General features: G+C 38.2%; 1 long non-coding RNA gene across 4 annotated transcripts in view; it reads left to right on the top strand.

The window, feature by feature from the left end:
- LOC144306501 (uncharacterized) overlaps positions 1-23831 on the top strand; it is a 70786-nt gene extending 46955 nt beyond the window's left edge. For all 4 annotated transcript variants that reach the window (XR_013373591.1, XR_013373589.1, XR_013373588.1 and 1 more), the window contains exons 3-4: positions 5465-5603; positions 23562-23831. This is a non-coding gene — a long non-coding RNA (uncharacterized LOC144306501). The remainder of the gene's footprint in view (positions 1-5464; positions 5604-23561) is intronic.
- Positions 23832-25412: the final 1581 nt, after the last annotated feature.

The raw sequence follows: 25412 nt of genomic DNA, 5'->3' as shown, positions 1-25412 counted from the left end.
TTCCCCTTGGGTTATCACTGTAGGTGGTTAAAGCTTCATCTCCTTTCAGGTGAGTGGATCATTTCTATTATTCCCACCTCCATGAAAATGCAGTTGCTCTTTCCTTACCATTCATCATGAAAAGGAAAATTTCTGTTTGAGCAACCAGAGGATTCAACGTCCTTCCGCACACTACAAGTAATGGAAACAATGCTATTGTTCCCATAAAAGACAAAAGAGAGGCAGCCACCAGACTTTCTTAAATTAAAGGTGTGGTACAAGTCCTCACTATTATGTGTTTGCATGTTATACTCAGCAGCAGACTTGCACACTAAAAATATTTGGAAACAAACACTTATGGCAGGAGAGTTGTTCGTTTCTATCTTGGGTCCAGCTGTTTGCTAAGTCTCGAAGAGACAGACTTATTCTCTTAATGTTTTGACACATTGCATTCAAAAATCTGTTTGCATTAGCAGATTATGGTTCAGCTTTTGAAAAATGGCATATGTGTTCCCATGTTAAAAAAAATCTTTGTCAATGATCATCTCCCTTCAACTTTATCGCTTTGGGATGCTTATGTGGCCCCTCATTCCTCCTCACTGGCGATGAACAAAGTCCTCACAGGCACATAGTCTCGTTCAGTGCCATCAGTTGTAACAGAAGCAGAAAAATAACACTTGTGAATGAAGGTATTGTAAAGCCTGGAGCGCATGAATTAGGCTCTTACTGGCTGGCCTCATTGCTTCATCACATAGCAAGGTGATCCTAGGCTACCACTCAAAAGTAAGAGAACTTATATTTTAACTCGCTGTGTCTGGAAACATCCCCCTTCATAGTTTGGTGAGGGAGAAAGATATTTTGTTCGTTAAAAGGGAGAAAAACCAAATCAAATGTGAGTGACTGGTGCAGGGCCAGTAATCTTGCAAACTAGTGTGATCACTCAGTGTGATTATTTCAAAACCTCCTCTGTTGGCAAAAGATGATTGGGTTGGTCAGTTTCACACTGGGAGAATGACAGTCTTCTCATTATAACACAGAAAATTTTATGTGTGATATTTATGTGCCATCAATTTTTGAACTATAATCTAATAGCCCTGGTATGCAAGTTTTTGTATTTCTGCAAACTCTTTTTGAGTGTTGGATTTCTACAATGTTTGCCTGAGTTAAACTTTCTTCTGAATGGAGAACTGGAAATGAAAAAAAAAAAACCCAATTATAAATAGTGTGAAATTGAAAGATGTCAGGGAGGGCTGCCTGGGTGACTCAGTCAGTTAAGGGTCTGACTCTTGATTATGGCTCAAGTCTCAGGGTCATGAGATTGAGCCCCCATCAGGCTCCACGCTGGACATGGAGCTCTGAGCATGGAGCCTTCTTAAAATTCTATCTCTCTGCCCCTCCATCGTGCTTGCACACTCTCTCTCTCTTTAAGAAAAGGAGAGATACCCCAGACATTGTAGCAGAGTTCTTCAGAGAAACAAAATCAATAGGATTCATGTATATGGAGGAAGAGATTTGTTGTAAGGAGTTGGCTCGTGTGATTTAGAGGTTGATAAATCCCAAAGTCTATAGTTGGCAAGCTGGAGACCCAGGAGAGCTAATGGTACAGAACCTGAAGGAAGAGCTGATGTTTCAGTTTGAGTCTGAAGGCAGGGAAAAGCCAATGTCCTAGTTCAAAGCCAATGAGGTAGGAGGGACTCTGTGACTCTGATGAAGAGTCAACCCTTTTGGTTTAGTCAGATCTTCAACTGGATTAGATGAGGCCCACCAACAATAGGGAAAACAAATTGCTTTACTCAGTCTACCTATTCAAATAGTAATTTTATCCAGAAACACTAATAGATGCACCCAGAATGGCATGGTTGACACACAAAGTCAAAAGGACACATAAACTTAACCACCACAGGCATCAACTAACAAAGTACAGGGAGTCAAGAGGTCTGTGAAATTAGTTTTTTTTTAACTAGGCTGATGAGGCAAATTCTTCTAACTCCTTGTTATTGCACAAACCTTCTTACCCCTGCCAATGTGGGTGGGTGAGCCACAGGTCACTCAGTTGGTGGCTAATTGCTCAGCTGCATACTGGTCCTTTGCAGAGCTTCCTATCTTCATAAACAGTGAGGCTTACGTTCCCTGCCTGTGTGGCCTTTAGGTAGAAATACCTTAAGAATCATGTGCTGACCAGGAATTGGGTGGCCTGGCTTTTTATTTGGATTTGGCCACCGACTTCTTTGTGTTCATGCAAATTATTTGAGCCTCATTACTTTTATTTATAAAACAACCAAGTCAGGCATAACTTGCATGATCTCCAAAGTCTCTTCCAAACTTCAAATCTTATAATCGGTAGATGACTAGAAAACTAGTTTTCTTTCTTTTTTTTTTTAATTTTTATTTATTTATGATAGTCACACACAGAGAGAGAGAGAGGCAGAGACACAGGCAGAGGGAGAAGCAGGCTCCATGCACCGGGTGCCCGACGTGGGATTCGATCCCGAGTCTCCAGGATCGTGCCCTGGGCCAAAGGCAGGTGCCAAACCGCTGCGCCACCCAGGGATCCCTATTTTTCTTTTATTGGCGTCTTACGTGTAAAGCATTATTTGAATTCTTTTAGCTTTTTAATATCTGGAAATGACAAGCTTCTAACTCCTACTTTGGAAAGAATTTTCTTCTGCCTCAAACCTCTATTATTTGGCTTTTGTCCTCTGTCTATAATAAACCATAAAGATTTTTGAAAATAAGCTTATTTCTTTCCGTAGTAATAAAAGTCCGTTCTCTGGAAATACTTGGCACCCTATAAGATAATAATTGTTAGCTCCTGACTCGTCAGTTCTAGGTTTTGCAGCTCGAAGCCAAAAAAGCCAACTTTGTGCTTTCCATTGGTCAATTTTGAGTTCAGTGATGATAGACAACAAGAAGACATTCAAGAATGTCAGTTAACATTTTTTTTTTTTTTACAGTAGGCCCCATACCCAACATGGAGCTTGAGCCCACAATCCTGAGATCAGGATTCTCATGCTTTACGGACTGAGCCAGCCAAGAGCCCCAAGAATGTCAGTTTACACTTTCAGTATTTTTCTACTAAATAAAACATTAGCATGTATTATGGTTGGATTTAGAGTACATGGGATAGAAGACACACTTCCTACTGCTGTTTTCTTTTGTGGAGAAGGCAAACAACCCACTCCTTTAGCAATAAGACTGTGAACCTCATAACTTCACACTTGAAATCGGTCTCCATCTTCTTTCGTTCTGCACTGTGTCAAGGACAGATGCAGGCTATTGATCAAGATCCTTATGGAATCCCTCCCACATTCTTCACAGAATCATGGCTGACAAAGTGACATGCTATATGTTTTCACAATGACATGGAGATTGAAAATGGAAAAGTTAAATATAAATCTTCATGGAAGTTTCAGTAATTTTTAATAATTTGTTCTTTTGTCGCATGCATATGTGAATGATATATTTGTCCTAGAGCAATACGAATTCATTTCCCCACATCTGTAATATCTGCAGTAAGCTAAATTAAAAATGCATTTGTACTTGTACAGTTAAATGATCATATTTAATGAAATGTCAGAGATGAATCTTAGCAAATAGTCAGGAAATTATTTTAGAGAGGGCAGCATTTCATTACTAGCAGTCGGGGAAAAGCAAAGTGATTAAACAAATGGTTTACTGCTCTTAGGTGGTGGCTGGCCAAGAAGAATAGAAAACCAGTGTGTGGGGCAGATGGACAAATGTGGCGTTTCTAAGTCTTAGCTCTCTCTCTTTTCCTGCTCCCCCCAACCCTCATGGAATCTGGAGCCTGATGGTGGCTCACAGGAGCAGGTTGGGAGAGTCTCCCCATGTAGTGAGGAGAGGAAGTTGGTAGAAAATAGATAGCATGCATGAGAATCCCCTCATGTGAGGTCTCCACAACCCAGCTGTTGCAGAGTTGAGGCACAAGATTTGAGCAGGAGAGTCAGGTCAGTTGAATGAGTATAGGAAGAAGCGAAGCAAAGGATGGTGGGCTGTTTAGGCTACATACAGGCTCTGCACCCGTGGGGCACTGGGAAGAGAAGAGATTAGGGAACTGTGCTGAGAGTCAGAATAGAGTGAATGAGGGTAGGTGGTAACAGACAGCAAGTAGGAGCAGAGAGGGTGAAGAGGAAAAAGAGAGCAGGAGGGGGCGCCGAGGCAGAAGGCAGTGTATTCGGTGGTTGAGAAAGCAGAGGGGGACCACCAGACAGCCAGTGAGGCCTTCCTTTGCCACCAACACACTGCCACATTGCACACAAATCCCACCAAGGAACTTGTTCGTGTGCTGGCAGGTTAGATAAGTAGTTACATAAGAATGATCAACTCTTTTGGTGCGCGTTCTGTGCTGTGTTGTGTCCTCCAAGAAGACATGTGGGAGCCCTAACCTCTAGCCCTCAGAATTGGCCTAACTGAGAAATAAGGTCATTATAGATGTAATTCGTTAAAATGAGGTCATATTGGAGGAGGAGGATAGGGCCTTAATCCAATACCCTCGGCGTCCTTACAAGATGATAGGAAGGCACGTAGAGAGAAGGCCATGTGATGAAAGAGGCGGAACATGGAGTGATGTAGTTGCCAGCCAGGCAAAGCCAAGGGTTTCCAGCCACCACCTGAAGCCATCAAGAGACAAGGAAGGATTCTCTCTCTACAGTCCTTAGAGGGAACAAGGCCCTGAGGATCCCTTAACTTCAGTCTTCCGGCCTCCAGAATCATTGAGACAATAAATTCATGTTGTTTTAAGCTACTCAGTTTGTGGTACTTTGTAATGGCAGCCCTAGGAAATGAATATAGTTGGTAAAACACAATTCTGAACGACAGAATCAAATTATATTTCTCAGTCTTTTGCATTTTTTGTTTTTCTTAAGGAAATTCCATTACTTTTCACTTAGGTATTTTGTGCTGCTATCAGGGACCAGAGTGAGGTGAGCAAGGCATGCATTCTCCTCAGCTCCCAAAAGTTCAACAATTCAGATATATAGCATATGGGGGCAATATTTTTTTATTTTTTTATTTTTATTTTTTATTTTTTAATTTTTTTTTTGCAATATATTTTTTTAAAAAATTAAAATTAATGCAAGAAAGCCACGGTGAACCAAATATCAAAATTTTATCTTATTTAAAAAAAATTTAAAAAAGATTTTATTTATTTATTCATGAGAGACACAGAGAAGCAGAGGGAGAAGCAGGAGAAGCAGGTTCCCTGTGGGGAGCCTGATGCAGGTCCTGATTGTAGGGTCCAGGGATCACCACCTGAGCTGAAGGCAGACACTCAACCACTGAGCCACACAGGCGTCAAAAATCTCAAAATTTTAAACACAGACTCAAAGTATTATCCATTTTTCCTTCTGCCTCAGCGTGGCCTGGCGTGGCACTGCTGTCAACATCTGAACAATACAACTAAGTTTAAAAATGCATATAATGAAGGGCATAGATGCAATTATATTCACATGAAAATATTATATTTCAGTTTTGTCTCAGGCAGACACTGCAAGAGATGACAAGGTTCAGCAAGATGACTCGGGCCAAATTCACTTTTTTCCATCTAAGAGCCAAAGAGTGGGAAAGGAAGACCAGATCAGCAGCATCAGGTAACAGTGCGAGCCCAGGTAAGCATCTTTCCAATATGAAATCTGCATAAAAAAAGACAAGCTGCTATAATCCCAGTAGTGAAGGGAATTAGATTCTTTGGCCTTTACCACATGACAGTAAATGACAGCATAATAAATAAAGCAAAAATGATTTCTGACTTCTACTTTTCACATCGTAACCCGGAGGCGCTTTGCTATTGTTACAAGTATATTAAATGTAGGTCTGATTACATCCTAAGGAGAGCTGACAAGAGGCACATTCTGGAACAGGAGATGCTGGCCTATGTCTGGTAGTTAATATTTATTGGGTGCACACTTCTGAAGCTTCAGAGAGATCAAGGGGGGAACTAGGAGAGACCAAGAGTGGAATGTCATATCATATGCTTAATTTAGATTAACTTTCTTTCAATTGCTTAAAGAGATTGTGGAGTGTTTAGTACTTGAGGGTGGTTATTAGCTCTCCTCTCTTATCCTGTAGAAGTGCAAGTACACTCTCGTGGCTGATGGAGAGGCCTAGGACGTGGATTCTCCGACTGAGAGAAAATGCAAAAGACAGAAATCATTAAATTAAACACAGGGATCTATGCTGTTGAAAGACATTTTTACTCCTTTTTGTTGTACGAATTTGAACACATGCAGAACTAGTCATGCAATCACAAGCACACGAGAAACACTCCCACATGCTACCCCTGTATTGTCACCTTCTTTAAAACTCGAATCTAGCTTTTCTTTGCAGAATGGTCTGCTAATTTTGATTGTTTTAGGGCTTACTTTCCTGAATTCCTGTGATTTCACTTACTACAAATTCTGCGAATTCACTCTGATTTTATTTTATTTTATTTTTCACTCTGATTTTAATAATTCAATGCTACTTAGGTCTTAAGTGTAGAGGTATTTATTTATTTATTTATTTATTTATTTATTTATTTATTTTTTCCAGGACCATGGTTTAGTAAAGATGTTTGAAAAATAGGAGGAAAGAACTCTGGGAACTGAACAAGATGTAGTGGAAGGGGAGGTCGGTGGGGAGATGGGTAACTGGGTGATGGGCACTGAGGAGGGCACTTGACAGGATGAGTCCTGAGTGTTATACTGTATGTTGGCAAATTGAACTCCAATAAAAAAATATACAAAAAAAAAAAGAAAAGAAAATAGGAGGAAAGTATGGAGATATGAAATGTGGAGGTTTGACCATTATTTGATCATAGAGAGATATTGTTGGCCAGGAGCAGTACACACCGTTGTGTGTCGAATAGAGTATATCCTTTCATCTTTTAAGGAATTTTAAATATTTATTATTACTTTCTTAAGTTTTATTTATTTCAGAGAGAGACAGAGACAGAGCATGAGCAAGGGGAGAGGCAGAAGGAGAATCAGACTCCCCGCTGAGTAGGAAGCCTGATGTGGGGCTCAATCCCAGGACCCTGGAACTGTGACCTGAGCTGAAGGCAGATGCTTCACTGACTGAGCCTACCCAGATGCCCCAATTTTAAATATTTTATAGCACAACATTTCTTGCAGCAGTACTATCATATGTTTAGTATTTCTGATAATGTGAAAAGGATTCAGATCTTTTTTATTGTTTTTTCATAATTTCTTTTACTTCAACCGTTTTCAAGTGTGCAGTTCAGTGGCATCAGGTGGCATTGACATTATTGTGCAACCACCACCACCATCCATAGAACAATTTCATCTTCCCAAACTGAAACTCTGTACCCATTACACTAACTGCCCCCTTCTCCTCCAGCCAACTCCCTTCTCTCTGTTTCTATGATTTGACTACTCTAGGTTTCTCAAATAAGGGAATCACATAGTATTTGTCCTTTTGTGTCCAGCTTATTTCACTGAGCAGGTCTTCAAGGTTCATCCATCAGAATTCCCTTTCTTTTTAGGGCTACATCATATTCCATTGTATGTATACATCACATTTTGTTTCTCCATTCATCTGTTGATAGACATTTGGATATGTCAAAATTTTGGCTACTGTGAGTAATGCTGTGAATGCAGTTGTACAAAAATCTGCTCAAGTACCTGCTTTCAATTCTTTGGAGTATATACCCAGAAGTGGAATTGCTGGACTATAGGGTAATTCTATGTTTAGTTTTTTGAGGAACCACCACACTATTTTCCATATGAATTGTACCATTTAACATTTCCATCAGCAATGCACAAAGGTTCTGTTTTTTTTCTATATCATCACCGATACTTATTATTTTAAGCTTTGCAAAAATGATAACCATCCTAATGGATGTCAAGTGATATCTCATTGTGATTTTGATTTGCATTTCTCTAGTGATTGTGAGGTTGAACATCTTTTCATGTGTTTTTTGGCCATTTGTATATCTTCCTTGGAGAAATGTCCATTCAAGCCCTTTGCCCATTTTTTTATTGTTGAGTTGTAGAAGATCTTTATGTATTCTGGATATAAATCCCTTATCACATATATGATTTGTAAATATTTACTCCTAATCCATAGATTGTCTCTTCAGTCTGTTTATTATATCCTTTCAAATATAAAAGTTTTAAAATTTTGATGAAGCTCAATTTATCTACTTTTATTTTTATTGCCTGCATTTTCAGTGTCACATTCAAGAAATAATTGCCATATCCAGTGTCAAGAAGCCCTGCCTCTGTTTTCTTCTAAGAAAACTCTTTCTAAGAGTTTTATAGTTTGGATCTTAATTTAAATCTTTGGCCCATTTTGAGTTAATTTTTGTATACAGTATAAGAGTCCAACTTCATTCTTTTGCATGAAAGAATCAGCATCATTTGTTGCAAAAAAGGTTGGCTCCCTTGTCAAAAATCATTTGACCACATATATAAAGATTTATTTATGGGCTCTCTACTTTATTCCATTGGTCCATATATGTCTTTATATTGGTACTACACTTTTTGGACTAGTGTAATTTTTAAAAAAGATTTATTTATTTACTTGAAGTAGGGGGTAGGAGTAATAAGAGAGAGAGAGAAGCAGACTTATCACTCAACACAGAGCCTGATGTGGGGCTGGATTTCATGACACTGAAATCATAACCTGAGCCAAAGTCAAGAGTTAGACACTTAATCGTTTGCACCACCCAGGCATCTCTTGACTAGTATAATTTTGTAGTAAGGTTTGAAATCAGGGAGTATGAGACTTCAACTTCGTTCTTCTTTTTCAAGATTGTTTGGTCTATTTTGGGGGTCCCTAGAGATTCCATATGAAATTTAGGATGATATTTTCTATTTCTGTAAAAAAAAATCATTAGGATTTTGATGGGAATTGCATTGAATTTGTACATCTCTTTGGGTCATATAGACATCTTAACAGTATTTAAACTTCTTGTCCTTGAGCACAGATTATTTTTTTCCATTTATTTGTGTCTACTTTCATTTCTTTTAGCAATGTTTTGTAGCTTCCAAGGTACAAGTCTTTGGTCTCTTTGGTTAAGTTTATTCTTAAATATGTTATTCTTTTCAGTGTTATTGGGAACGGAATTGTTTTCTTAATTTACTTTTCAGATTTGTCATTGGTAGTGTATAAGAACAATTTTTTGTGCCTTGCAATTTTGATGAATTCATTTATTAGTTCTAATGTTTTATGGATTGTTTTTGGGTAGAGTTTATGATTTTCTGCATTTAAGAAAAATGCTTTTACCTCTTTTCCTTTTGTTTCTTTTCCTTGCCTAACTGCTCTGGTTAGGACTTTGAGTACTACATTGAATAGATGTGACAAAAATAGGCATCTTTGTCTTGTTCCTGGTATTAGAGGAAAAAAATTAATGTTTAATCATTGGGTTTAATCATTTAGCTATGGGTTTTTTAATAAATGGTCTTTATTGTGTTGAGGTAGTTTCCCTTTGTTCCTAGCTTGTTGAGTGTTTTTATTATGAAAGAGTGTTGAATTTTGCCAAACACTTTTTCTGCATGAAGTGACATGATCATGTGGGGTTTCCCCTTCATTTTGCAAATGCAGTATATTATATTTACTGATTTTCATATCTTGAACCATCCTTGCATTGTAGGAATTTGTTCAACTTGTTCATGATGTATAGTTCTTCTAATGTGCTCCTGAATTCTATTTGCTAGTATTCTGTTTGCTGGTATTTCTATATTATTATTCATTAGATATATTAGTCTATGTTTTCTTTTCTTACAGTGTCTTTGTCTGGCTTTGGCATCAGAGTAATGTTGGCCTCATAAAATGAATTTTGAAGTGTTTTATCTTCTTCAATTTTTTTTTTTTTAAAGAAGAGTTTGAGAAAGATTGGTGTTAATTCTTCTTTAAATGTTTGGTAGAAAAAAAAAAAAAATGTTTGGTAGACTTCACCAGTGAAGCCATCTGTTTCTAGGCTTTCCTTTGAGGATTGAGAGGTAACCTACTGATACAGAATCAGAAAAGTAATTCTAGCCAACAGACATGTTGCTAATAAATTCTGTTCTGCTCCTTCTTTCTGATTGTGCAGTTCTGAGCAGAAAGTGGGACAAAGGAAAGTAAAATGCCACCAAATATCCTACTATTTTGAATGTGGCTTTTTCTTGCCTGAATATTTACTTAGTTCCTATAACTTTGACTTGTTTTTCTATAAAGTTATTTAGTCAGTCTCTATTTTTGTTTTTGTTTTCCCAATGTTTTCTATGGGTGAACAAGGGCCTGGAGTTTCCTTGCTTATCATCTTTCTGAGGTCACTCTTTTCTTCGACAATTTAATGGCAGTGAATTAGATAAGGTCCAGGTGACAAGGTCAGACTTGATATAGGTGTGCCGTCTCATCCTGTAGTCTATCACGTCAGGTAGTCTTCTACAACATTAAGTGGGTTCAGCAGAAAACACTTTAATCACAAAAAGAGATTTGGGTATATTCTAACATTGGAGAGAACAGCATTGATATAATGATATTGGTCATTAATAGTCTCAGAGGTTTGTCAACAAAACAAAGCATTTTTTTTGGAAAATGCTATATATTTTTAAAAATCAGCTTTCATGAGCACCTGCGTAGCTCAGTGGTTGAATGTCTGCCTTTGGCTCAGGTCATGATCTGGGGGTCCTGGGATAGAGTCCTGTATCAGGCTTCCTGTAGGGAGCCTGCTTCTCCCTCTGCCCATATCTTTGCCTCTCTGTGTGACTCTCATGAATAAATAAATAAAATATTTTTAAAAAATAAGCTCTAATAATATTCTTAGAAGATGGCAGAAATATCTTGCTTTGCATTTGAAAAGGGAGTCACTGCCATGAAAAAGGATTTGTTAGAGGTTGTGGAACAAGACAAGCTTAGATTTCAGGCTGGTAGTGTCTGCATCATTACATCATGACATTCTTCCTATAAGCAGGACAATTGAATCAAAATATATCTGTCAAAAATCTCACAGTTTTGTAATTCTGTATCAATGGATTGTTTGGATTGTTTCTAAATCCCGAGCAAATGGTAGCCAAATAATAATGCACTAGGAGTGGTTTCTGTGGGATCTAAGGCCTCACAAGGTTTCTTGTCCCAGGGCCTCTTGTCAAAGACAAAATATATAATAAGGTGGGATGAAAGTGTAAGGCCTTGTTGACCTTCCATATAACTAGGCTTCTTCTTTGCCTCGTCCTGAGTAAAGAGTTTACCTTTCATACTCAGGACACTACAATGGGGTGGAGGAATTTGGTTCCAATTACACAAGACAGTAGGACTTGCATTTCTACTGTTTATAGTTTGGAATTAGCTGATGGGCTCAGTTTCTTGATCTTTGGTTGTCCTAAAGGAAAAGTATTGTTTTCCTTGTACGACTTCGAACAATTAACATTTATTCATTTTTTTTAACTGTTAAAGATTTTTAAAAATTTAAATAAAACAAAGAATTTGTAAAGATGGATTTTCAGGAAACTAAATATTTTAGTTGTATTTGAAGTGTTGTTTATGTGATCCCTAAGCAATTTAAAAGAGAAGAATACAGTTAATGCACTAACGTACACAAAGACAGGTGATATTTTGACATTTCTTGCCATTGAATTAATGAAATAACTGCTTTGATTTCTCTTACACAAAGCCCCAAAGCTGTCAAATGCTATCAAGTAGCATAATTAAATTCATTTACTTTTTTCTCAATTTTATTAAGAAATAATTGATGTATATCACCTTATAAGGTATAAAGCACTTTGGTTTGATTTGCATATATTATGAAATGTTTGCTGCAGTAAGTTCAGCTAACATCTATCTCCTCATACCGACACAATTAAAAAAAAAGAAGAAAGAATAAAGGAAAAAATTCTCCATGTGATGAGAACTCTTAGGATTTACTCTCTTAACTTTTATGTATATCATACAGTGGTAATAGCTATCACCTTGTACATTATATCTCTGGTACTTATTTATCTTATAACTGGAAGCTTGTATCTTTTGACCAACTTCCTCTAATTCTTCATCTCCCCACCACTTAAATCTTTAATCCATTTTGAGTTAATTTTTGTGGGTGACATATATATGGGTATAGTTTCATTCTTTTACATGTGAATCATTATCCCAACACCATTTATTGAAGACATTGTCTTTCCTCCATTGAGTATTATTGGCTGCCTTGTCAAATATTAGTCAGCTATATATGTGTGGGTTTACTTGTGGGCTTCAGTTCTGTTCCATTGATCCATTTGTCTTTATGTCAATACCATATTGTTCTGATGACTGTAGCTTTATAAGGTAGCTTGAAATCAAGAACTGGAATACCTACTGCTTTGTTCTTTTTTCTCAGTATGATTTTTTCCCTTACTTCTGCAAAAAATGCTAATAGAATCTGGATAGAGATTACACTGAATCTATAGATAGCTTTTGGTAGTGTTGACATTTTAACACTATTAATTCTTCTAATCCAGGAACCTGAGATATCTTTCCATTTATTTGTGTCTTCTTCCATTTCTTTCATCAATATCTTATAATTTTCAGAATAGAGATCTTTTACCTCCTTAGGTACATTTGCTACTAAGTATCTTATGGATTTGAGGCCATTTTAAATGGGATTGATTTCTTCCTTTTTCAGAAAATTTGTTGTTAATGTATAGAAATGCTGATTTTGGTATGGTAATTTTGAATCCTGCCACTCTACTGTATTGCCTGTATTGATTGATTTAGATCCAAGAGATTTTTTTTGGTTGAGTCTTCAAGATTTTCTGTGTATAAAATCATGTCATCAGAAAATAGAGACATGTTTACTTTTTATTTTATTTTTTAAAATTTATTTATTTATTTATGATAGAGAGAGAGAGAGAGAGAGAGGCAGAGATACAGGCAGAGGGAGAAGCAGGCTCCATGCAGGGCCCGATGCGGGACTCGATCCCAGGACTCCAGGATCATGCCCTGGACCAAAGGCAGGTGCTAAACCGCTGAGCCACCCAGGGATCCCCCAAGTTTACTTTTTAATTTCCAATTCTGATATATTTTATTTCGTTTTCTTTTTTTAAAGATTTTATTTATTTATTAATGATAGTCACAGAGAGAGAGAGAGAGAGAGAGAGAGAGAGGCAGAGACACAGGCAGAGGGAGAATCAGGCTCCATGCAGGGGGCCCGACGTGGATTCGATCCCGGGTCTCCAGGATAGCGCCCTGGGCCAAATGCAGGCGCTAAACCGCTGAGCCACCCAGGGATCCCTTTATTTCATTTTCTTTCCTGATTGTTCAAGTAGGATTTCTGATACTATGTTGAATAGTAGTGATGAGAGTGGACACTCTTCTCTTGTTCCTGATCTTAGAGAAAATGCTTTCACCACCAAGTATGATGTAGCTATGGGCTTGTCATAAATGGCCTTTATTATGTTGAGATATGTTCCTTCTATGCCTAATTTAAAAGTTTTTTAAAATCATGAATGGATGTTGAATTTTGTCAAATGCTTATTTTGCCTCTATTGAAATGATCATATGATTCTTTTCTTTCATTCTATTAATGTGATGTAGCACATTGATATGTGTGTGTGTTAAACCAATCCTGCATTCCAGGGATAAATTCCACTTGATCACAGAGAATGATCATTTTATTATGCTGCTGAATTCAGTTTGCTAGTATTTTATTGGGAAAACTTGCATCTATATCATTGGAAAGTTTACCTACAGTGGTTTTTAAAAATTTTTTTTCCCTCTGATTTTGGTATAAGGATAATGCTGGCCTCCTAAAATAGGTTTGGGAGTGTTCTTTCCTTTTCAGTTTTCTTGGAAGAGTTTGAGGATTAGTATTAATTTTTTTTGAAGGATTAGTATTAATTTTTAAAATGTTTTATAAATTCATCAGTATAGACATCTGGTTCTGGGCTTTCTTCTTTGGGAGATTTTTGGTTCATGATCCAATCTCTTTACCAATAATTAATGTATACATATTTTTTATTTCTTCTTGATTTAATCTTAAGATTTCCAAAACTTTTTTCGTTTCTTCTAGGTTGTCTAGTTTATTGACATATAGTTGTTCATAGTGGTATATGAATGTTGGTAGTATCAGTTGTAATGTCTCATTCTTCATTTATAATTTTGTTGATTTTGGTCTTTTTCCTGTTTTTCCTTATTTAGTGTAGCCAAAGGTTTGCCAGTTTTGTTTAGCTTTTCAAAGAACCAACTCTTAGTCTGGTTAACTTTTTTTATTGTTTTTCTTTTTTCTATTTCACTGATTTATGCTCTAATGTTTCTTATTTCCTTTCTTCTGGTTACTTTGGACTCAAGTTCTTTTATTTCAGTTCCCTAAAGCACAGAGTTAGGTAGTTTATTTGGGATCTTTCTTGTTTCTTCATGTAGATATTTATTGCTATGAACTTCCCTCTTAGAACTATTTTTGCGGCATTCTGCAAGTTCTGGTTTTTGTTAGATTGGAGAAACATTTTAATTTCCCCTTTAATTTCTTCTCTGATCCATTGGTTGTTTAGGAGAGTGATGTGTAATTTCTATGTGTTCGTGAATTGTTCAGTTTTCCTCTTGTTATTCATATGCAGTTTCATGCCATGGTGGTCAGAGAAGATACTTGGTATGATTTCATCTTCTTGAATTTGTAAGACTGCAATGGCCTAAAATATGGTTTATTATAGAAAATATTCCCTGTGTACATGAGAATATGTATTCTGTTGTTGGATAAATGTCTTTTATATGTCTGTTAGTTTCGTTTGATCTATAGTGTTGTTTGAATCCACGGGTTTCTTATTGATTCTCTGTCTGGATTGTCTATATATATTTTTGGACTGTTAAATTCCCCAACTATTATTGTATTATGATTATTTCTCCTTTTGGCTGTTATTTTTTGCTTTAGGTATCTAGGTGCTCTGTTGTTGGGTGTATAAATATTAACAACTGTTACCTCTTCTTGATGTACTTATCTTTTTTATCATTATGTAGTGACTTTTTCGTCTTTTATCATTTTTGGTTTAAAGTTTATTTTGTTTGGTATAAGGATAACTACCTACTCCTGCTGTTGTTGGGTTACCATTTGCTTTGAATGTCTTTTTCCATCCCTTCCATCTGTGTCCTCAAGTCTAAAGTGAATCTTTTGTAGGCAGTGTATTTTTGGATCTTGGTTTTTGTTTGTTTGTTTGTTTTAGTCCGTTCAGCCATTCTGTGTCTTTTGATTGAATAATTAAATCTGTTTGCTTTTAAAGTAATTATTGACAAGTAAAGATTTAACACCAATTAGTGTTAATTCTTTAAATGCTTTATAAATTCATCAGTAAACACTAATTTAACACCATTTTGTTAATTGTTTCCTGTTTTGTAGATTCTTGTTTCTTATACAGCTGTCTTTTTGTGTTTTGATGTTCTTGGGATCAGTGTGCTTTGATTTCTTTCAGTTTTCTCCAGCACTTCTGGTCAGATGAGGCAGAAAGTACTCCCCACTGAGGGTGGTGCTGACATAGCTCCCTGCCTGGGCATGGGCAGACTAGGCTTTAGGGCCAAAATCGGGCAGATCTGCACCCCACTCTGTTCCCTGGCTAGAGTGCATCCTTGACTTGGTTCTGCAGATGATCAAAACTGCTAGCCGGGATTCCTACTTGGGCAGTGCAGGTATGCACTTGCTCTGCTAAGATCCCTGTGCTGGTTATTGCAAGCCCCTCCTCCCTTCTCCATAATATTCGGATTCCCAGTGCTGAGCCACACAGATGCCCCTGCAGTCCCTGTGGTGTGAGTTTGGAGCAGAGGCCTCCACAAATTGACCCATAATTCTGGGGGTTTGGTTGTCTCTTCTGGGTTGTCTTTTCCCACCAAAGAACTGAAGGCTCAGGAGAGCCCTCTCTGTGTGGTGTTGCACTGGCCTGGGAGAGAGGCAGTGTGGTCCACATATAACTGCTTCTGTTCCTCCTCTGATACAGTCTGTCTTGGTCTCTATGGTGCAAGGGAATGGTTCACTGTGCTCTAAGATTCCCTCACTAGCATCTTGTTGTTGAATAGTTGTTAGTTGTTCTTCTTGTGAAGGGGAATGAAGTCAGGAACAACCCATGTTGCCGTCTTGGTGACATCACTCCCCATTTGCTTTTTACAGGAAATAGGAAACCCTAAAAATGAAACATTGAAGACAGGCATTGGGAATCTTCTTAAGCTTGCTTATAAACATATGCAGTTACCTTTATGTACACATACAAAGTAAGATGAAAGAATCTTTGCTTTAGTGCAGATATTTCATTTAAATTTCTTATTTGTTAATTAAGTATAGGTATTTTATTTACATTTTTCTTTAAATGCACATAATTTGTTATTGATTTGTTCATTTAACAAATATTTTTTGAGTGATTGAGGTATGCCAGGTCTGTAAGGAAGAAGATGCAGAAGACTGTGCCCTTAGGGAATTTACTTTTTTGGGGAGATAAAACTCAGAGCAATGATTACAAAGGCAATGTGAAAGGTTACATGAAGGCCAAAGACAATGGTCCAGGAAGCTCAGAGAGGCAATTATCTCTTCTGGGCAATAATAAGGCTTTGTGGGAAAGATAGTGTTTAGCTTGAGGTGTTTTTTTTTTTTTTTTTTTTTTTTTTAAAGATTTTATTTATTTATTCAAGAAGGAGATAGAGCACTGGGGGGAGGAGCAGAGGGAGAGTGACAAGCAGACTCTACATTGAGCGTGAGCCAGAAGTGGGGTTTGATCTCAGGACCCCAAGATCACAACCTGAGCTGAAACCAAGAATCAGACAAATAACCAACTGAGCCATCTAGGCAACCCTAACTTGAGGTTTTTTTTTTTTTTTTTTTTTTAAATGTGAATTTTATTTCTTTTTCTTTTTTTATTATTTAAAAAAAATTTTTTTAATTGGAGTTCAATTTGCCAACATATAGCATAACACCCAGTGCTCATCCTGCCAAGCGCCCCCCTCAGTGCTCATCACCCAGTCACCCCAACCCCCCGCCCACCTAACTTGAGTTTTGAAGAACAGGCAAGATTTGTATACTTAGGGCTGGGGCCATGGCATTCCAGAAAGGCAGAATGCAGTGTGTAGGCAAAGCCAAGGAGAGGCAACACAGGCATTGAAGGGGAGCCTTCAGTCTGAAAGGAATATGGGATGGAAGGATGGGAGATATGGAATAAAGCTGGAAAAGAATGAAAATATTAAAATTTACTTAGGGCTTACTTTGTGCCAGGCATTGATATATCTTTTTGAGGATGTCATAATTTTTTTAATCTCTACGCCAACTGTCCTCAAATAAGTGTTATTTTTCCTTTTGTAAAGTGTTACTGTTCCTTTTCTACAAAGGGAATCTGGGGCATAGAGAAATTAAGGAACTTGCTAGAAGTCACCTCTCACTAAGCAGCAGGACTAGCATTTAAGCCCAGATCTGATGCACACATTTTTTCCATATTTCCATGCTGTCTTGAATGAAACTCTAATGTAACAGTAGGAGAGGAGCCTATAGAGATGTTTTGAGCAGAAGAGTGGCAGCATTGGAGCTCTTTGCTCAGGAAGCTAGTGGAAGTGTGTAGGCTGGGCTGGAGAAAATACAGTTTATCAGTATTATCCTCAAAAAAGAAATATGCTAATTTGTGTCTGAAGAAAAGTTAAAGTATTCATTTCCTTAGATTCTACTAGGCTAAGTGAACCCAGGGAAGCTAAGAACAGGGTTGCATTTAAAACATATAAAACCTTATTGAGTGTAGTGTCAATTACTGTGCTAAGCACATTACAGACATTAGCTCAATGAGTAATTATAACCACCTGAAGTCTGGTGTTATCATAGATTCACAGGAAGGAAAACTGAGGCTCAGAGATGTTATTAATTCATTGTTCAAGGTTAGAGTTAAATGGGGCAGACAATCTTCAAATCCAGGACTGTATGTTTATATAACTTTGTGCTATTCTATCTCTTGCTATTTGCCTAAAAACCTGAAAGAATATTAATTTAAAAAAAGTCTCCGCTCAATCCTTCTATCTGAGAAAGTGGTCTTCCCCTGAACATCTCTGGCCCCATCAACTCTGGCAGCTCCTTGACTGTTCCCAGCCATCTCTTCTCTTTGTCTCAGTTCATTCCTAAGGGGTTCTCATGTCATTTCTTTTTTTTTTTTAATTTATTTTTTATTGGTGTTCAATTTACTAACATACAGAATAACCCCCAGTGCCCGTCACCCATTCACTCCCACCCCCCGCCCATCTCCCCTTCCACCACCCCTAGTTTGTTTCCCAGAGTTAGCAGTCTTTACGTTCTGTCTCCCTTTCTGATATTTCCCACACATTTCTTCTCCCTTCCCTTATATTCCCTTTCACTATTATTTATATTCCCCAAATGAATGAGAACATGTAATGTTTGTCCTTCAACGACTGACTTACTTCACTCAGCATAATACCCTCCAGTTCCATCCACGTTGAAGCAAATGGTGGGTATTTGTCATTTCTAATAGCTGAGTAATATTCCATTGTATACATAAACCACATCTTCTTTATCCATTCATCTTTCGTTGGACACCGAGGCTCCTTCCACAGTTTGGCTATCGTGGCCATTGCTGCTATAAACATCGGGGTGCAGGTGTCCCAGCGTTTCATTGCATCTGTATCTTTGGGGTAAATCCCCAACAGTGCAATTGCTGGGTCGTAGGGCAGGTCTATTTTTAACTGTTTGAGGAACCTCCACACAGTTTTCCAGAGTGGCTGCACCAGTTCACATTCCCACCAACAGTGTAAGAGGGTTCCCTTTTCTCCGCATCCTCTCCAACATTTGTTGTTTCCTGCCTTGTTAATTTTCCCCATTCTCACTGGTGTGAGGTGGTATCTCATTGTGGTTTTGATTTGTATTTCCCTGATGGCAAGTGATGCAGAGCATTTTATCATATGCATGTTGGCCATGTCTATGTCTTCCTCTGTGAGATTTCTGTTCATGTCTTTTGCCCATTTCATGATTGGATTGTTTGTTTCTTTGGTGTTGAGTTTAATAAGTCCTAGCCTCAGCAATCAGACAACAAAAAGACATTAAAGGCATTCAAATTGGCAAAGAAGAAGTCAAACTCTCCCTCTTCTCCGATGACATGATACTCTACATAGAAAACCCAAAAGTCTCCACCCCAAGATTGCTAGAACTCATACAGCAATTCGGTAGCGTGGCAGGATACAAAATCAATGCCCAGAAATCAATGGCATTTCTATACACTAACACTGAGACTGAAGAAAGAGAAATTAAGGAGTCAATCCCATTTACAATTGCACCCAAAAGCATAAGATACCTAGGAATAAACCTAACCAAAGAGGTAAAGGATCTATACCCTCAAAACTATAGAACATTTCTGAAAGAAATTGAGGAAGACACAAAGAGATGGAAAAATATTCCATGCTCATGGATTGGCAGAATTAATATTGTGAAAATGTCAATGTTACCCAGGGCAATATACACGTTTAATGCAATCCCTATCAAAATACCATGGACTTTCTTCAGAGAGTTAGAACAAATTATTTTAAGATTTGTGTGGAATCAGAAAAGACCCCGAATAGCCAGGGGAATTTTAAAAAAGAAAACCATATCTGGGGGCATCACAATGCCAGATTTCAGGTTGTACTACAAAGCTGTGGTCATCAAGACAGTGTGGTACTGGCACAAAAACAGACGCATAGATCAGTGGAACAGAATAGAGAATCCAGAAGTGGACCCTGAACTTTATGGTCAACTAATATTCGATAAAGGAGGAAAGACTATCCATTGAAAGAAAGACAGTCTCTTCAATAAATGGTGCTGGGAAAATTGGACATCCACATGCAGAAGAATGAAACTAGACCACTCTCTTTCACCATACACAAAGATAAACTCAAAATGGATGAAAGATCTAAATGTGAGACAAGATTCCATCAAAATCCTAGAGAAGAACACAGGCAACACCCTTTTTGAACTCGGCCACAGTAACCTCTTGCAAGATACATCCACAAAGGCAAAAGAAACAAAAGCAAAAATGAACTATTGGGACTTCATCAAGATAAGAAGCTTTTGCACAGCAAAGGATACAGTCAACAAAACTCAAAGACAACCTACAGAATGGGAGAAGATATTTGCAAATGACATATCAGATAAAGGGCTAGTTTCTAAGATCTCATGTCATTTCTTACAACCATCCGATGTGCACAAATCACCTCTACAGAGTCATGAGTTTGGAGAGAGCAATCCCTGAAGGCCAACCTGTCCTGGATGAAGGGTGGTTTGTCTTTGCCAGGCCAGAGAGTCCCTAGTGAAGTTCATCTGCCGTGGTTTGCTGGGCGATGGAGGGGTTATGGTTGGTGAGAGGTTTGAACTTCAACTGACATATTATTAGAGGAGACCTATGCCAGTTTGAAAATGTTGTTTGTCTTGACTCTTTTTTTTTTTAATGATGTAATGGGAAAAGATGCTGATCAGAAATGCAATGGACTACTTGATGGTTTTTGTCATAATTCATCTTATAACCTCTTTCATTCCCCCCACCCCACCACTTGACAATTATCTTTACCATCTAATTTTCATCATGTTCTCAAAATATATAACTCAATTAGGTTAGATACATTTATTGAATGGTTACTATGTGCAAAGCATTATATTAGGTTTTCTAAAATTAGTGCAATGAGTCGCTACATGAAGATGGAAAGATGATGATTGCTAAATGAATTCGTGGAGATTTGGGCTGTCTTGCCTCCTTTTTCACATAGGTGCTGGTCTTGGAATGATGCATATGGCAGTTCTCATGTAAAACTGGAGAAAAGCCAAAGAATTCCAGGACCTTAAAACTATGATAGGAACTTGGTAATTTATAACACTAATTACTGCTGATACAAATAGGATAATGGATTAGTTTTTTTTTTTTTTTTAATTTTTATTTATTTATGATAGTCACAGAGAGAGAGGGAGAGAGAGGCAGAGACACAGGCAGAGGGAGAAGCAGGCTCCATGCACCGGGAGCCTGATGTGGGACTCGATCCCGGGTCTCCAGGATCGCGCCCTGGGCCAAAGGCAGGCGCCAAACCGCTGCGCCACCCAGGGATCCCCGATAATGGATTAGTTATAAGCACTTATAACTCCATTTTATCATGCTCCAATTAAAGTATATGCCATACAGCTTAGATATCTTATGGTTGCTAAGGCCTATGGCTAAGACCAGCAAAATGGGTAAGCATGCCCCATGGTGATTGATGTGTGGACATTTCTAGAAACAACATTTCTCCTGGCCAATCTTGGAAAAAAATATAGGAAGAATTGAAAATTTTATTATTATTAAGTGAGCCATCTTTCCTCATTCTTGCCAAGTTCCTTTTATTGGCTGGCTCTAGTGATTAGGGAGAAGTTTAAAATAGTGATGTTTGGGCAGCCCGGGTGGCTCAGCGGTTTAGTGCCGCCTTCAGCCCAGGGCATGATCCTGGAGTCCTGGGATCGAGTCCCACGTTGGGCTCCCTGCATGGAGCCTGCTTTTCCCTCTCCCTGTGTCTCTGCCTCACTCTCTCTCTCTCTGTGTCTCTCATGAATAAATAAACTCTTAAAAAAATAAAATAGTGATGTTCTAATCCATTATTTCAGTTTGAAAATGCATAGTTATTATTATAAATTTATATAGGAAAATTAAAAAATACCTACTGAACAAAAAGTGAAGCTCAATAAAATTTCTTTTTCAGAGAAGAATAGGCTGAGGATTGTCTTTAGTTGGTTTTTGTGAGAGTACGAGGTCCTTTTTCCCTCCGCAGGGGCTGGATCAGATTGTGGGCCTTGGATATCTATGTTTCTCATAAAGAAGAAATATTAGTGAACTTTGGGTAACTAAAGAAATGGGACTTCATTCTTTGGGTAACTTTGGGGTGGGATAAGGCTGGTTCTGGAGTTTTTGAAAACACCTAGGATTTTGGATCTTTCTGATCAATGGCTGTATTAGTATCCTGTGGCTGCTGTAACAAATCACCACTAACTGGGGAGCTTAAAACAACAGAAATCTATTCTATCAAAGTTATAGAGGTCAGGAGTCTGGAACAATGTGTTGGCAGGTGCTCCCTCCTGAGGCTTAAGGAGAATCCATTCCTTCTTCTGCTCGTGGCTCCAGGTGTCCATTGACTTGTGAAATCACTGAAATCTCTGTCTCCATGATCACGTTGCTTCCTCCTCTTCATTCTGTCTCAAATCTCCCCTTTCCTTTCTCTCATAAGGACATTGGCCATTGGATTTTGAGGCCCACCTGCATGATCTAGAATGATCTTCTCATTCTCAGATCCTTACCTTAATTACATTTGCAAAGACCCTTTCCCCAAATAAAATAACATTCACAGGTTCTAGGGATGAGGATGTGGACATGTCTTTTTGGGAGCCTCTGTTTAACCTGCTATGGTAGCTTTCAAACTTCTTCTAAATCATGGGAAGAAATACAGCTTACAGTATAATCTAGCTCCCCTGCATACAGGAAATGAAATAATTTTATTTATTTATTTTAAAAAAGATTTATTTATTTTTAGAAAGAGAGAGAGAGAGGGAGCAGGAGAGAGAACATGAATGGAGGGAGGGACAGAGGGAGAGAACCTCTAGCAGACACACTGAGCATGGAGCCCAGTGTGAGGCTCCACCCCAGGACCCTGAGATCACAACCTGAGCCAAAACCAAGAGTTGGCTGCTCAACTGACTGAGCCACCCAAGTGCCTCATGGAAATGAAAAAGTTTTACAGAAACGGTACTTTCTCTTACCGTACCATTCATAGTACATGTGAGATGTACTATGTTTCATTCTATTCTACATCATTGTGGGCTACTTCAACAAAATCCTGTTTACCGATCTACTAAATTGATCACATGACCTGTTGCCACCAACAATTCTAGATCTCAGAGGATCCTGGGCTATATCAGAATGTTTAGACTCTCTTGATTGGAGAACACTAATTTGTCTTGGATTCCTCAGGGCTGGCTGAACTGAATTGGCTTTGAAGGAGTGATAGGGAGGTTAAAGGTGTGATCAGAATGCTTCATTATTTAATAGCCTCTTAATTATATTAAATGCAAATGAATATTTACTGACATCTTTTCATGCATCAAGCATTGTGTCAAATATGAAAACCACAAAAAGAAACTGTACAAACTCACCCTAGGCATTCCCTAAATTCTCTTCCAAATTATGCTATATAGATTATATTAAATATCCATCTTAATCACTAATTTCTCTGCCAAGGCAAATAGCTATTTATAAATCGTCTGTTGGATCCACTTAGCAACTTTTCACATATATTCTTAAATACTCAAACTGTGTCGTCCCACCGAAGCACCTAAATTAATGCTTTATACATTGTTTGAAAAGGATTTACAGGTGACTAGAGGCAAGCTATTTCAGAGAAGAGGCTAATCCACATTTCTCATAATTGTGTGGACATTTTAAGTGCTTTGCAAGAGAGACTACAAATGCAAAAGCAGTGACAAAAAAAAGCCCTGCTTCCATTTCAAGCAGGTGACGTAAGAGAACTAAAATTCATGATTAAGAAAAATGAAATTGTATAAATTATAGCAGAAATGCCTGTCATCACCCGTATTAGCTGCTGAAATGCCTCCAGGGGGTTAGATTAGAAAAAGAAAATTACTTATCTGTAATTCTTATTCTCTTTAGGTAGCAATTATAATAGATATACACTCTTGGGTGTAAGTCATTGGTGTGAGAACCAGGAGTAGACGAGAAGCCGGCTAAAGAATTATAACCCTCAAGGAAGATGCACCCTGGGACGTCAAGGGCATAATGTATATGGAATGTCATTGCCCTCAAATATCATTCCTATCTGACCATCAAAAAGAACTGGCGAATTTAGTCCCTCAGAAGAAAAGAAGGAATGAGTGGATCTATTATTATTATTATCATATATTAAATGTATAAAGGTCTAGCCCTAGGCAAAATTTGTGAATTGAGTCTACTCATTTTCTCTCTGCGTCTCTACCTACTTCAAGAATCCAATACCCACCTTCTTGCCATTTCTCTCACTCTGCTCTTAGGAAATACTTCATTAAATTTATTTACACCGAAGCGAAGACTCTGACAGCCTTGGAGAGGGAATAAGGGGCCATAGGCCTGATGCTGGCTTCGTTACCACTTTGTCCTGGGGTGTATGTCAGGTGAACTGTGTCACCTCTTTGGGCTCCAGGGTCCTCACTGATACAATGAGAGGGTTGAACTAGGTGAGTGATATTTCTAGAACACTTTCGTCCCCATGATTCTAGGTGGGAAAGACAGGCTAAACATTAGGCTAATTTTAGGCTAAAATGTTAGGCTAAAAATGTTACCCTCGAATATGGCATTTAAATGGAAGTGGAGCTGACAAAGCCCTACACCGTAGAAATGAAGCTTGACTTGAGGCATCCACTGGGACACAGGGAAGTATTTGGGGGTGTGTGTTTGTTTGACTAGAACTGCTGAGGTCATATCACATGAATGGCTGCCATACAAGAACCCAAGACTGGACCTACGTGTGTATCTTAATGTAACTTGAGTTGGGCCATAGTTCACACAAGAGCCCCTAATTGGACAAGAGATTTTTGGAAGCTACACTTTTCCAGGGCAACATTAGTGCAGAGAAGCAACCATTCATGAAGGGTTACTCCAGTGTCTAAAAGAGCTAGGGCCATTTCCAGAAATGTCTGCTTCATGGTAAAGGAGTGACTTACACCAGGAGTGTTTTTTATTCCTTTATGACATGTGTAGGGACTGGCTACATGTTCCTCTTTGTACATAGAGACAGAGAAAGGCGTTTCTTTCCCTACTCTTTTTCTTACACCAATCCCTGCTTCCCTCTTCTTTGGAAACGATTCCAGGCCAGCTTGAAGGAAGTAATGCTAGGAACCTAAGTCTCGAATCAGAAATCCAAACCTGTTCCTTTGACACATCTATTTGGAGCAGTGACTCTTGACTCCTTGTATTCTAACAATGAGGACAAGGAGGCAGAAGGTGGGGATGAGCAATACGAGGTAGGACGTGTAGTTAGGTTGAGAATAGACTTAAAGCCCATGTGGCATTAATTAGGCTATTCTAGTTGCCTTTTTTTCTACCATTTTTTTTTCTTATTTCAAATAACCCAGGGGTTGCTTTCACAGCAACTCTGACCCTGTGTTCCCTTTATATTTGGGAAGACTAGAATTAAGCAGCAGGTCTTCAGTCCATTCTGTCCCCTTACCGTGAGGGCATTGGGTCCAGGAAAGTCCCCAGGAAAAAGAAAAGGCAGATAACTCAGTCTAGTTTCCTTGTAAACCTGGAAATGACAGACCTTCTGGCAAACAATTGAATGGCATTTGTTAGCAGGAGAGTCCTTGTCCATGGATTGTTTTTAGCAGAATGTGTCTGGTTGCATAGAATTATCTATCATAAATTGACATGGGATGTATGCACTTATGGAGTATGGCTCCCCGGGAAATTCCACATGAACTATCTGAGTAATGGGAGTGTTATACAGAACGTGGAACTCTTCTGTCCGTG

The sequence above is a fragment of the Canis aureus genome, chromosome 37, assembly GCF_053574225.1.
Source record: "Canis aureus isolate CA01 chromosome 37, VMU_Caureus_v.1.0, whole genome shotgun sequence".
NCBI classification, from domain to species: Eukaryota; Metazoa; Chordata; class Mammalia; order Carnivora; family Canidae; genus Canis; species Canis aureus.
Note: the sequence above shows the minus strand (reverse complement) of the source record. Positions and strands in the feature narration are given on the sequence as shown.